The sequence below is a fragment of the Triturus cristatus genome, chromosome 5_1, assembly GCF_964204655.1.
Source record: "Triturus cristatus chromosome 5_1, aTriCri1.1, whole genome shotgun sequence".
In the NCBI taxonomy this organism is placed as follows: domain Eukaryota; kingdom Metazoa; phylum Chordata; class Amphibia; order Caudata; family Salamandridae; genus Triturus; species Triturus cristatus.
The window spans coordinates 499,719,358-499,733,356 of NC_140587.1; positions in this window are offsets into that span (position 1 = coordinate 499,719,358).

The window sequence follows — 13,999 nt, forward strand, 5'->3', positions numbered from 1 at the left end:
AAACTTGCAGCCCAACCCGTCAAAGTAACTCATTTGACAGGGGAAAAATATTCTTTTTAAATATCAAAAAGACACATGCATGTAGTCTTGGTAGCCGACAAGGCAGGGTGAATGGTATTTAAAAGTGGAACATGTAGAAATATAAAATTACCATATGCCTGCATTGAGAACCCACCTGAAACCTCTTTGCAATGTGGAAGGCTCTGGTTGTCCTATGAAGAAAACTATAGTACAGATTAAAATGTTAATTCTAAATATTGGGTTTGGGACCAGATAGAAAAATAGTTCAACCAATATTTTGTACATTTATTAAAAGCACAATTCAATGCTGAAATTAGATTTTAATGATTATTTTGGAAACGTTACTTTCAGAAAGTTACCTTTTACCTACCAAGCTCCTATAACCTAATCTACATTAGCTCCTGCAGCTGTCAGTCAATACCTTGACCTTAATGAGGTGTGGGGGTATGAAATTCCCTCAGGAGCTATACAATAAACCAGTTTGATTGATATGTCTAACTTAATGGGTAGGTGTAGGAGTCAGCTGGACCTTCAGTATGGGGGCTATTGGCCCGCTTGTTTCCATCTAGTGCCAAATCCTACTGTTCGAACTATATGTAAAATGTTTGTACCCTTGACAGGGATCAAACAGCACCAAAACACAATTCATGTGTATCCCCAGTGTGGTTGCTGAAGAATCCTGCTTCTATCCTACCAGCCTTCTGTCTCCTGTTTTCTTGTTGGTCCAGGGGCTGCTTCAAACTATATTTTAGTCTTAGAAATGGGAGGACACTGATGATTGCCATAGTACTCTCCCATACACATCCTGCTCTGAAGTTTAGTGTGGCTGAAGACCTCGGTCATTATTGCATTATCTTGGCACATTTCATTTTGGGCCTGTTTGCACTAATACAAACAGGAATGAATGAAAAAGGGGGAAGGGTTGCCCCTGGGAACCATTGCCATATTGGTTAGGGAAGAGTCATGATCACCCTCACCTACTATATGGTGCAGCATAAATGTGGCATCCCAAGGCAGCCTACTTAGCACATTTTCTTGACCTATGGAAGAACAGAAGAAGGACTGCACTACTGTTTGAGGAGACCTGTCTGTGGGGAGATCTGAAGGGCTAGACCTGCTCCCATTTGTACCCAGGACGAATAAGTGAATGTCAATGGTCAGTTGGCTGACTCCTCTATAAGCTACAAGGACATAAGTAGCTGCAGAAGGCATTTTTCCTCAAGTTCCCAAATGATTAGTAGCAACTGGACCTGGACTAAACCCTGATGTTGGCCTCTGCATGACACTGTGAGGATCTCTAAGGGCCTTCACTGAGTCCGTGGGGGGCTTAGATTTGTACACCTGTGGTTGTTTGGTCACCAGAAGAGAGTTTGAAAACTTTAGAAAAAATGTCCTCCAGTGATTCAGTGAGATCTACCCAAAAAAGTATCCGACCAGCAGTTCCACTGCATTGTTTTGGATTTCAATTTCATCCTACTAAAGAGCCTATGCACCTCTAAAAAACAATGAAGTCTCATTTCATCAATGCTCCAGAGCTCCAGCAGGACCAGCTTGCTTCCATTGCAGGGGGTCCTGTGTTGGGAGGATTCTTCTTCTCAAAAAGTGACAAAGTCCCATTCTGCTTTGGATCATAGAAGAAGCTGTGGAGTGACCGAGAGTCAAAGGGATTTACTTTTTGACCCTAATACTTGCATCAAATTTATGAGTGAGAAGTACCAGAGGACGTATTAATCACCCTCGATTGTAATGCCCCAGAGAAGAGAAATAGATGGGCATAGACTGCTGGGAGGATGCTACCACGAAGAGCCAGCAAGGCCTTTGCAGTGGTTATACGATGGTACAATGCATGCAATTACTTTGCCTGCCTTTCCCACGCATTTTTAGCGGGAATGTTTTTACTGTGAATATGCATTTAAAACTCATGCCAATACCACGCATTGGTTTTAGATTGAAAAACAATGTATTTGTGAGGGTAGACCCCCACACCCCTCAACTTACTTTAAATGCATGGTGTTGGCATGTGTTGTAAATGCATATTCGCTGTAAAAACATGCGTACTAAAAAATGCGTGGTAGAGGCACAACAAGGTAAAAACCTTGGTGTAAAGGCTGTTTCCCCTTTGCAGTTAGGTTTGAGAAGTGGGGTATGTGGCCTGGAAAAATCACACACGGTCTCATTCTGTATGCACCAATAGAATCAGGGAATCTTCCCAGTATTAATTGGCTTGTGGCTTTCAGAAGGTTTATAAGACAAGGTAAAATTGCAAGCGAGAACTGCAGAAGATGGGCAAGGTATCTGGCTAATTACTCATTAATGGATATGAGCCTTGCGATCAATAAGCTTGCAGTCACACTAATAAGCAGTCAGGATGTGATTTAGGCATTAAGGTGCTATGCAGAGTGACAACAGTGAAGAGACAGAAAGGTTCTGGTTCTGCTAATAATTTCATCTCTGGATTGTGAACACTGAAAGTGCTTACCCACTATAGAAGAGGGTGGGAAATAGGTCTGAATGATTTGCATGCTACCAGTGGGAAGAAGGAGGGAAGCAATCATAATCACAGAGGTCACCTCAATGTGCTGAGTGTCAGAGAATGAATCAATTGTGCACAATCAAGTAGAGGGAGAGTGAAACTGTATACTAAACAACTTCCTCAAAGTACAATTTGGATTAGTCATATGGCTTGCCCCTAAATGGGCTTATTCCAAAGAGCAAAACCTGAGTTGCCAATCGAAGCACTCATAGGACTGTGCCTGACAAGTCAAGTAAAGTGAGGTATCATTTTACTTGGGAACCTAAGGGGATCTCTGCGTGGTAGGACATTTGTGCTGGCATGGTGACACCATGCAAAATATGGGGAAAATTTGATTTTTTTCTGCTAAACTTTAGGTTTGCAGGGGATTCTGGGAAGGAAAACGTTGGGGGATCCACGCAGGCCATACCTACCTGGACTCCCCGGGTGTCTAGCTTACAGAAATGTGTGAGTTTGGTAGTTTTCCACAGATGGCCACCAAGCCCGGGCCAAAAACCCAGGTGATCCTCCTTGTAAAACCAGTTTTTTTGTAATAGGTAATTTTGAAGTCTGCACAATACGTTTTGGGCCCTTCCCTGCCGCGGGCACTTGGCCCACCCACACGAGTGAGGTACCATTTTTATTGGGAGACTTTGGAGAATGCGGGGTGGATGGAAGTTTGTGGACCTATGCAGATTCCAGAACTTTCCATCAGAGAAATGTGGGGAAAATGTGTTTTTTTACAAAGTTTGAGGTTTGCAAGGGATTCTGGGTAACAGAACCTGGTAAGATCCAGACAAGTCACCCTCTCCTGGATTCCCCTGGGTGTTTAGTTTTACAAAATGTATAGATTTGTTAGGTTTTCCTAGGTGCCGGCAGATCTAGGGTTAAAAATCCACAGCTACGCAGTTTGGAAAAAAGGGTCATTTCTCACTGCAAAAATATGGTGTTTCTGCGTTGCGTTTTATCCCGTTTCCTGTTGCAGGTGCTAGGGCTACCCACACAACTGAGGTACCGTTTTCAATGAGATACCTTGGGGAATGTAGGGTGTGTGGAAATTTGTGGATCCACGCAGATTTCAGAACTTTCATCACAGAAATGTGAGGAATATGTGTTTTTTATTTTACAAAGTTTGAGGTTTGCAAGGGATTCTAGGTAACAGAACCAAGTGAGAGCCACACAAGTCCCCCCATTCTGGAGTTCCCTGGGTGTCTAGTTTAAAAAAATGTATAGGTTTGCTAGGTTTCTCAAGGTGCCAGCAGTGCTAGGGTTCAGAATCCACAGCTAGGCACTTTGACAAAATGGGTCAATTATCACTGTAAAAATGTGGTGTGTCCACGTTGTATTTTGAGCCGATTTCTGTCACGGGCACTAGGCCTACCCACACAAGTGAGGTACCATTTTTATCAGAAGGCTTTGGGGAATGTGAATTCTGAGTAACAGCACCTGGTGAGAGCCGCACAAGTCACCCCATCCTGGATTCCCCTGGGTGTCTAGTTTTAAAAAATGTATAGGTTTGCTAGGTTTACCCAGGTGCTGGCAGAGCTAAGGTTCAAAATCAATAGCTAGGCACTTTGCAAAAAAAGGGTCAGTTTTCACTGTAACAATGTAGTGTGTCCATGTTGCGTTTTGCCCCTTTTCCTTTTGCAGGCACTAGGCCTACCCACACAGTGAGGTAATAATTTTGTTGGAATGTAGGGTGTGTGGAATTTTGTTGATCCACGCAGATTCCTGCACTTTCCATCACAGAAATTTGAGGAAATGTGTTTTTTTTACAAAGTTTGAGGTTTGCATGGGGTTCTGGGTAACAGAACCTGGTGAGAGCCACACAAGTCAACCCAGTCTGGATTTCCCTGGGTGTCTAGTTTTAAAAATATATAGGTTTGCTAGGTTTCCCTAGGTGCCGGCAGAGTTAGGGTTCAAAATCCACAGCTAGGCACTTTGCAAAGAAAAGGTTAGTTTTCACTGTGAAAATGTGGTCTGTCTGAGTTGCGTTTTGGGCCGTTTCCTGTCGTGGGCCCTAGGTCTACCCACACAAGTAAGGTACCATTTTTATCAGAATACTTTGGGAAATGCGGGGTGGGTGGAATTTTGTGGATCCACTCAGATTCCAGATCTTTCCATCACAGAAATGTGAGGAAAATGTTTTTTTTTACAAAGTTTGAGGTTTGCAAGGGATTCTGGGTAACAGAACCTGGTGAGAGCCACACAAGTCACCCCATCCTGGATTCCACTGGATGTCTAGTTTTCATACATTTATAGGTTTGCTAGGTTTCCTGTTGAGGAGGAAGGTACCAAGTGGGGAGATTCTAAATTACAACATTTCCTTAGGTGCCGGCAGAGCTAGGGTTCAAAATCCACAGCTAGGCACTTTGCAGAAAAGGGTCAGTTTTCACTGTAAAAATGTGGTGTGTCCATGTTGCCTTTTGGGCCATTTCGTGTCGCAGGCTCTAGGCCTACCCACACAAGTGAGGTACCATTTTAATCAGAAGACTTTGATGAATGTGGGGTGTGTGTAATTTTGTATGTCCATTCAGATTCCAGAACTTTCCATCACAGAAATATGAGGAAAATGTGTTTTTGTTTTTTAAAAAGTTTGAGGTTTGCAAAGGATTCCGAGATACAGAACCTGGTGAGAGTTGCCCAAGTCACCCCATCCAGGATTCCTGTGGGTGTCTAGTTTTAAAAAATGTATAGGTTTGCTAGGTTTCCCTAGGTGCCGGCTGAGCTAGGGTTCAAAATCCACAGCTAGGCACTTTGCATGAAAAGGGTCTGTTTTCACTGTGAAAATGTGGTGTGTCCATGTTGCGTTTTGGTCCGTTTCCTGTCACGGGCACTATGCCTACCCACACAAGTGATGTACCATTTTTATCGAGACACTTAGGGGAAACCAGAATTGTAGAGCAACTGTTATTACCTTATGACTTTCTATGCATTTCTGCCTTTCAAATGTAAGACAATGTCTAAAAATAAGTCACTTGGAAAAATGTCCTATAATTCAAATGCTTGTATGGTTACCCACAATTTGGGAGATGTGCAAATAACTACTGTTTCTAAACTCTATATTTTATTCCCATTTTGAAAATGCATGGGTGTCTTTGATACCTGTTTTTCACTCTTTATATTTTACCAACTGAATTGCTTTATATCCGGTACACAATAAAAAACCATTGCAAGATGCTGCTCCGTTATTGGCTCTGGGATCCTCAGGTTCTTGATGAACCTACAAGTCCTATATATCCCCACAACCAGAAGGTTCCAGTTGATGGAACGATATATTGCTTTAAAAAATCAGTCATACTTAGAAGAAGTTACAGGTGAAAACGTTGGTACACATGGCTGTTTTTTTCAACTCATTTTCAATTTTTCTAATTTTCAACTGTTAAATTATATTAAAAAACCTTGAAGAATCTACACAAATTACCCCTTCTTGAATTCAGAATTGTGTATACTTTTCAGACAGGTATAGCTTTCTGGGATGCATTATTGCTTTCACACCCATTCCTACCACTAACCGGAAGGAGGTTGAAAGCACAAAAAGTAGCAAAAATAAGCTATGTCCCAGTAAAATGCCAAAACTGCGTAAAAAAAATTGGTTTTCTGACAAAAGTCTGCTTGTTCCTGAAAGCTAGGATGATGGTGATTTCAGCACTACAAACCCTTTGTTGATACCATTTGCAGGGGAAAAAAACAGACACTTTCTTCTACAGCAGTTTTTCCCCATTTAAAAAAAAAAAAAAATTAGCTGTATTTTGGCTAATTTCTGTGTCCCCTCCAGTGGAATCCAAAAACCCTGGGTACCATTAGAATCCTCAGTGGCGCAAATTTGGCGTGGATACCTTATATGGACGAAAAGTTACAGGGGCCTAAGTGTGAACTACCCCAAATAGCCAAAAAAGACTTAGCATAGGGGGGGGAAGGCCTAGTGGCGAAGGTGTTAAAGTCAAGAGGAAACAGATGCTAGCATTTAGGCCTAGTCTTCCTCAACTCAATATCAAATACAGTCTTCTAGCTCTTGTAGAGAAGGTTTTTACTATGGATGATAAGACATCAGAGTTCTAGAAAACTGAAGACTTAGGCAAATTTTAGTAAGGTGTATCTCCCACAGCAAAGAATATGAGACCTGCTAATTCTGAGGGTTAATATGTAGGTGAAAAATATGGGATAGATCATGGGCACCATATGCTTGCTTGCTCACCACCTAGGTTCTGACTGAAGAAGATCAGTAGAGAAGGTCTGAATAAGATAATATGAAGGCTGCCACAGGAGAAAGACACACCTTACTCAACATTAAAAGACGATGTTCAAGAAAAAGGAAATCCCAGGAAAAAAGATGTTTCTTCCTCGTCATGCCATCCTCTGAGAGGCATACCGATTTGACTGAATCCCTGGTTTACAAACCTTGTGAATCTAGAATTGCATCAAATCCATGGGGGATGCACAAGAACAACTATGCTTCACTCATGGAATGCCTCTCAGCTCCAAATGTAACCTCACGCAGTGCAAGCCGCTGCGTTGCGTTACATTTCTTTACAAAGCCACGCAAGGCGGTGCAAATCTCCCCTTGCATGGCTTTGTGAATATTACTGAAGCCTTTGTGTTGTCTTTGCGTTGCCTGGCACTACACAAGACAATGCAAATTGTTGAGGTTCTCAAATGCAATGTTAAAAACCATGGGGTCCCCAGATAAAGCCATAGGCTTTTGATTGATGATTGTGAGTCCTTGTGGGCCCACTGAATGTAGCAAAATCAGCAGACATAATTCCCTGGTCATCAGTTGCTGAAATATAATTGATGTAATATTCTTTCCACTGAATCCATTTCATAGTTGGTATGGCCAGGTACTACCTACACCCCCTCCTCCCCATTCAAAACCCGTGGCAGGAGAGAAGTTTTGGATGCGGGGGCGTGACACCCCCCGGCCGTATTTATTATATACAATTAATAAACAGTAATCATAATTGACAATATTTACAAAATGTAGCAGAAAATATACTTTACACTGATTACAATTGATAAGTACAGATATCCGATGGCTAACCTTAACATAACTCTAATACAAAGATTTCCTATCCATATCTAAACATATCTTTATTAATCTTTACAATCTTTATTTTCTGCGTCCCTACGGCAAGGTCACTAACTGGTGTCAGATCCTTATCATTTTCTAATCACGCCTTCCAGCCGGAGTGCGCATGCGCAGATGGCCTGTTCACCGTGAGGGTACTTCTCCCCCCCGGTTACCCCTGTACGCTCTGTACCTGATCTCCATAAAGGGGCCCTTGCAGCCGTTGCGCACGTGCGGGATTGCCAATCAGCCTAGAGAAAGCGTGACTCCCTCCTCCCCCGCACCCAACTGCCCCTGGAGTTCAAGGAGAGACCAGTTGTCCCTCCCAATTGGGCGACACCATTCGGGAATGGCGCCGCCCTCTAAGGACCTTAAATTTACTGCTCACCAATCCTGACCTTACCGCCTGACCAACATAAATCAAAATACGACGATAGAAGACCTGTGGCTAAAGACATTGGCACTTATACACAACATTGACAATTATCTTATCCTCCCGAAACAAAGAATAGCTTAAACCTTCCTTACCAAAAACACCCCTACAACCTATTTGCTTTTGAGGGGATGGTGGGTGAGAAAATCAAAGGTTACCGCCTCCTAGCGAGGCGTGGGAGGCAAGCTGGGGAGTCAGGAACCAAGAGGCCGATTCCTGGGCTCCCCAGCCCTTTATATCCGGAATGGTCCGGCCAGACCTACTGGCCGGACGTTTACCCATCGTCGTGACACTTCCGGGTCGCGCCTGGGCCAATGGGGGTAAGGGGCGCGCCTGCCGCGTCACCTATGTGCGCGAGAGGCACGCCCCCAGCTGTAGCGGAGGGGGCCGGCTCGACCGCCATACTTTTGGCGTGGCCAATGCCAGCCCCACCGTTTTATATGGCCAGGTACTACCTACACCCCCTCCTCCCCATTCAAAACCCGTGACAGGAGAGAAGTTTTGGATGCGGGGGGTGTGACACCCCCCAGCCGTATTTATTATATACAATTAATAAACATTAATCATAATTAACAATATTTACAAAATGTAGCAGAAAATATACTTTACACTGATTACAATTGATAAGTACAGATATCCGATGGTTAACCTTAACATCACTGTAATACAAAGGTTTCCTATCCATATCTAAACATGTCTTTATTAATCTATACAATCTTTATTTTCGGCGTCCCTAATAGAGCCTACGGCAAGGTCACTAACTGGTGTCAGATCCATATCAATTTCTAACCACGCCCTCCAGCCGGAGTGCGCATGCGCAGAGGGCCCGTTCACCGTGAGGGTACTCCCCCCCGGTTACCCCAGTACGCTCTGTACCTGATCTCCATAAAGGGGCCCTTGCAGCCGTTGTGCACATGCGGGACGGCCAATCAGCCTAGAGAAAGCGTGACTCCCTCCTCCCCCGCACCCAACTGCCCCTGGAGTTCAAGGAGAGACCAGTTGTCCCTCCCACTTTGGCGACACCATTCGGGAATGGCACCGCTCTCTAAGGACCTTAAATTTACTGCTCACCAATCCTGACCATACCGCCACAGGCTAGCATAGTTGACCGACTATCTAGCCCCCCCCTGTGCTCACTAGAAAGGTCATCGTGCAAGAGTCTGGATTTTTTGGTTGATTATGATAAAATATCCAATTGATGCAAGTATATCAAATGATACTGGTGAGAAGTTTGTGCTTTTATTTGTTTGTCAGAGAAGAACAAGGATGGCACAGCCAACACGTGTTTCGCCCTCTAAATGGCCATCAGGCCTAGGGCTTCTTCAGGGCGGGTGGTCAGGTAATGGGATATCATTATGAACGGGAGGGTTTGTCAACCCGAAGATTCTACTGTCTCGGCTAATGCCAGGTACCGATGGGTTTCTGAGATCGTGGCGTGATCTCGCCACGATCTCAGAAACCCATCGGTACCTGGCATTAGCCGAGACAGTAGAATCTTCGGGTTGACAAACCCTCCCGTTCATAATGATATCCCATTACCTGACCACCCGCCCTGAAGAAGCCCTAGGCCTGATGGCCATTTAGAGGGCGAAACACGTGTTGGCTGTGCCATCCTTGTTCTTTTCTGACAAACAAATAAAAGCACAAACTTCTCACCAGTATCATTTGATATACTTGCATCAATTGGATATTTTATCATAATCAACCAAAAAATCCAGACTCTTGCCCGGACACACTAAACTCATCCTACTTTATATTAGGGGGATAGGGGCTTCTCCCCCTGTTTCTGGGCCAGAAAAAGCACAAGAACGATACACGCTTATTATATGATGAGTAAGGGATGTGGATCTTTTTCCCCTCACCTAAACACTAGAAAGGTCATCCCCTGCGACTAAGGCCCCTCAACCATGCCAACATATTCTCCAGGAAAACCTCATTGCCTACTTTGGACAAGTGAACGCCGTCTTTTAGGAAGCACGGTTCACCCCTAATGCATCCATGGGGGTTGGTCTGTAAGTGGGGAGCCCTGAAAAGTCTTTCAATCTTGTTATTTATTCTCCTCGCAGAGTGATTCAAAGCCTTTACAGATTCCACCCCCTCCATTGGAATCGGGGTATCATCTGAGACCACCCGATAGTGCAGCCCTGGCAAGTCTTAGCTAACCAGCCTATTTCAGTGACTATAGTTTCCATCAACCCTCTTCTTCCCAGTCTTGCTAAATCATTCCCCCCCAAGTGTAGTATGATTATATTAGGGGGTGGACCACTTTTCTTCAACAAGTCGAGTATGACACCCCTGAACTGATTAAAACATAGCCCCCCTTTTCCATGGCATGCTATTTCAAAACCTGCCTGCCGTGCTCTGTCCCTATAATCACCTGTAGAAGAAAGGTTAGACAGACGCCTTACATATGAATGTCCTATGATCCAAACTGTCTGTAGTCTTTCCTTTAGTGATGATGATATCCGCGTTGTTGAATGTTGGTGGTGCAGTGTCATGAGTTTCTCCCCTGCGTGACAGGCTTGAGAAACTGTAACGGAAGCAGAAAAAACATGCATCAGCGCTGTGTGGCTCTCTCACTCACAGCATGTGTAGGCGCACATATCGTTTGTAACAATTGGAAACCCATCTCCCTATCCTCTGAACATCGCTGTTTGGCAGGCCCCTGGCCGTTGCTTCAGTGGCAGCCCCTATCCTAAAGGAGTGGGTACCAAAACTTTCTGGATTCTGACCTGACTTCAGAATTGTCATGTCCAACACCCTTTTGAAGTGAAAGTGTGTCAGTGGGACCCCATCAGCATGTATCAGGAAAGACCCCCCTACGTTAAGTGGTCTAACCTGTAAGTAGCTCTCAACGTGTGATACCGGACAGCATGGGTTACCCTGTGCCCGGTGGAGAACTACCCCATCCACCCCGGGCCTCCTGATCGGTCTTGGACTTCTTGATCGATATTAGTAGAGTGTCGGCCCTGACTTTAATGCATTCAAACTGAAGGCCGCCGTGTATGTCTAGCTTGGTTTGGGCCACTAGCTCCCCAATTCTGAAGGCGCCGTAAAAGGCCAACGAAGAGGCCACCATGAATAACCGCACTTCCCCTGATGTGTTGCAAATTGCGGAGAGGGCTGCTAGTAGTGACGTCAGGAGCTCCACCCCAATTGGCTGCCTTGTGTCTGGGGCCGACCCCTGGAGGTGTTGCCAACCTTTCAGAGCCTTCCTCACTGTGAAACTGTTAGTGGGATCACCCCTGTCGCTGATCTGAGCGAAGAAGGAGATGGCCGCCACATGTCTCTTAGCTGCTGCCGCCGAACGCCCGTTGGTCTTTAAACAACCTAGGTATGCAATGAGTGCCCCAGTGTCGTGCCACCGCTCAGCCCACCCCGCACCCAAGAATGCACAATATTGCCAGAACGGCCCTTCGTATGCTTTCCTGGTTCTGGGTGCTAGGCTGGCTGCCACGAGGTCCGGTAGGTGGGGGCACCAATCTGCCAGAGTCGTTCTGGGAAGAGGGTGGCATACTCTGCTGCTTGTGGGAGGTGAGCCCTGAAAACCTGCATCTCAAAGCGAGAAAGTGCATCAGCAGCATGATTAAGGACACCAGGCACATGTTTAGCCCTAAATTGTACATTCAATTTCATGCATGTGAGAACAATCTACTTCAAGAGGCGGAGAATCATCTTACACCGGGCTGCTTGCTGGTTGATGCATTCAACCACGGTCATGTTGTCTGACCAGAAAACTACTGACTGATTACGCAATTGTTCAGGCCATACCGTCAATGCCACCCATATGGGAAAAAGCTCCAGGAACCCAATGTTACTTGTTAGGCCATTCTCTACCCACCATGCCGGCCAATGTTGTGCCACCCACTCGGTACCAAGTATGGCACCAGATCCCTCACTGCCCGCGGCGTCAGTCATTAAACCCAACTCCGCGGACGCAGTGGGCGGACCGGGCCACACTACTCTGCCATTGAAATCCTGCAGGAATGCCATCCAAATCCGCATGTCCTGCCAAAGGTTACTGCCTCCTAGCGAGGCGTGGGGGGCAAGCTGGGGAGTCAGGAACCAAGAGGCCGATTCCTGGGCTCCCCAGCCCTTTATATCCTGAATGGTCCGGCCAGACCTACTGGCCGGACGTTTGCCCGTCGTCGCGACCCGGAAGTGATTCCAATCACTTCCGGGTCGTGCCTGGGCCAATGGGGGTAAGGGGCACGCCTGCCGCGTCACCTATGTGCGCGAGAGGCACGCCCCCTGCTGTAGCGGAGGGGGCCGGCTCGACCGCCATACTTTTGGCGTGGCCGATGCCGGTCCCGCCGTTCTATTCATCTCCAGGCCAAAGTGCATGAGGCAGAATGATACCGACGTTTTGAGAATTCATTATTCTGCTGCAATGGAATTTAAAGGATCCTTACTTTGCCAGCAGCCTGGAATAGTTCACTGTCCTGCCTTTACCACAAGAAACACAGATACGTCAAGCCAGAAAAGAATTAATAATCTGTTTTTCCTTGCAGAAAGCAGTGAGCAGCAGAACAGCAGACATGAAGAAAATTAATCAAGCACACTACGAACGCTTGATGTTGCTGAGAAATATTTTCACACAACATTGTTCTCTTCTAACATACAGTGCAATCCTTTTATGTTATAACAAAAAATGCGATCCTTTTATGCTATGTTCTCACAGGTGCAACACAAAAGTCAACCTACTTGGTATCTCCATGCATGAGAAATTTTGGTCCATGGTAAGCAATTCTTGCCAAATCTTCAAACTCAGGACTCCTGTGCCTTCTCAGTCGCATACTTCATGCATTCTGACTATCTGTCAGGCTCAGGGTGTTTCTATCAGCCATCACAAAATGGCTTTAACGGAAAGCCACGTAGCATGACCCTGCTCAGGGTTACATTGAAAGCAAATCTACGTCACCACAATTCACTGGAATATGGAAGATAGCCCACGCTTTCTCACTGCTGACTTGGGTGAAAGACATAACACCCAAGCATCACCACAGCACCGTGATCTGAGCCTGTGGATGTGCTTCAAGTGCATCCCCACCACTTCAAGGCGATGATGGGACATGGGTGAATCTAAAGCGTGTGCTTCTTCGAGCACGGTTTAGCGTGCAGGCGGTTTGAAGCTGAGTGTCGGTTTCACCACTCTATCAAATCATGCGGTAGCAGTGCTCTACCGGTGTCCGGACAGGCACATAATGGCCTCCAGCATCACTTACTTACAAAGTTGAATATCTCCAAAGAGAAACTGCAGGGCAGACTACATTCTACAGGTATAGAGGCTCACCAGCCTCATTGCATGCATGATCGCTCCGCGGGTTTTAGATCACTCTTTGCCGTGTTTATTTTTGTATGTTCCTGCAGTGAACCACGACAAGTAGTAGTTTAGGAAGAGGGCTTTGTTCTTTCAACATGAAGAACATGCCAGATTACATTTGACTTCTCCCTCGAACCCCGCTCTCCCTCCTTTCAACCATCCACCAAGGAACACTCTGGGCTACAAAACCACAGCCCCATCACAGCATTCCACATACCACACAACCAATCAGATCCCGCATGTAACACTCATCCAAACACTAGGCATCCAACCAAGGGGCAAATTATCAAGAAACGGCGTTAAAATTATCGCTAAAGCGGCGATAATTTTAACGCTGTGCTTGATAATATACCCCCAAGTACCATAACATTATGCCCAACGTATATTTTTGGGGCATATTATCAAACACAGCGTTAAAATTATTGCCGCTTTAGCGGCATTTTTCTGCCGCTAAAGCGGCGATAATGGGGTTGATAATATGCCGCAGAGATTTCCAATAGAAGCCCATGATGACACCAGAACATGGGCTTCTATGGAAATTCTCAAGGGCATATTATCAAGCCCATTATCACCTCTTTAGCAGCCGTTTTCTGCCGCTAAAGCCGCGATAATTTTAACGCCGTTTCTTGATAATGTGCCCCT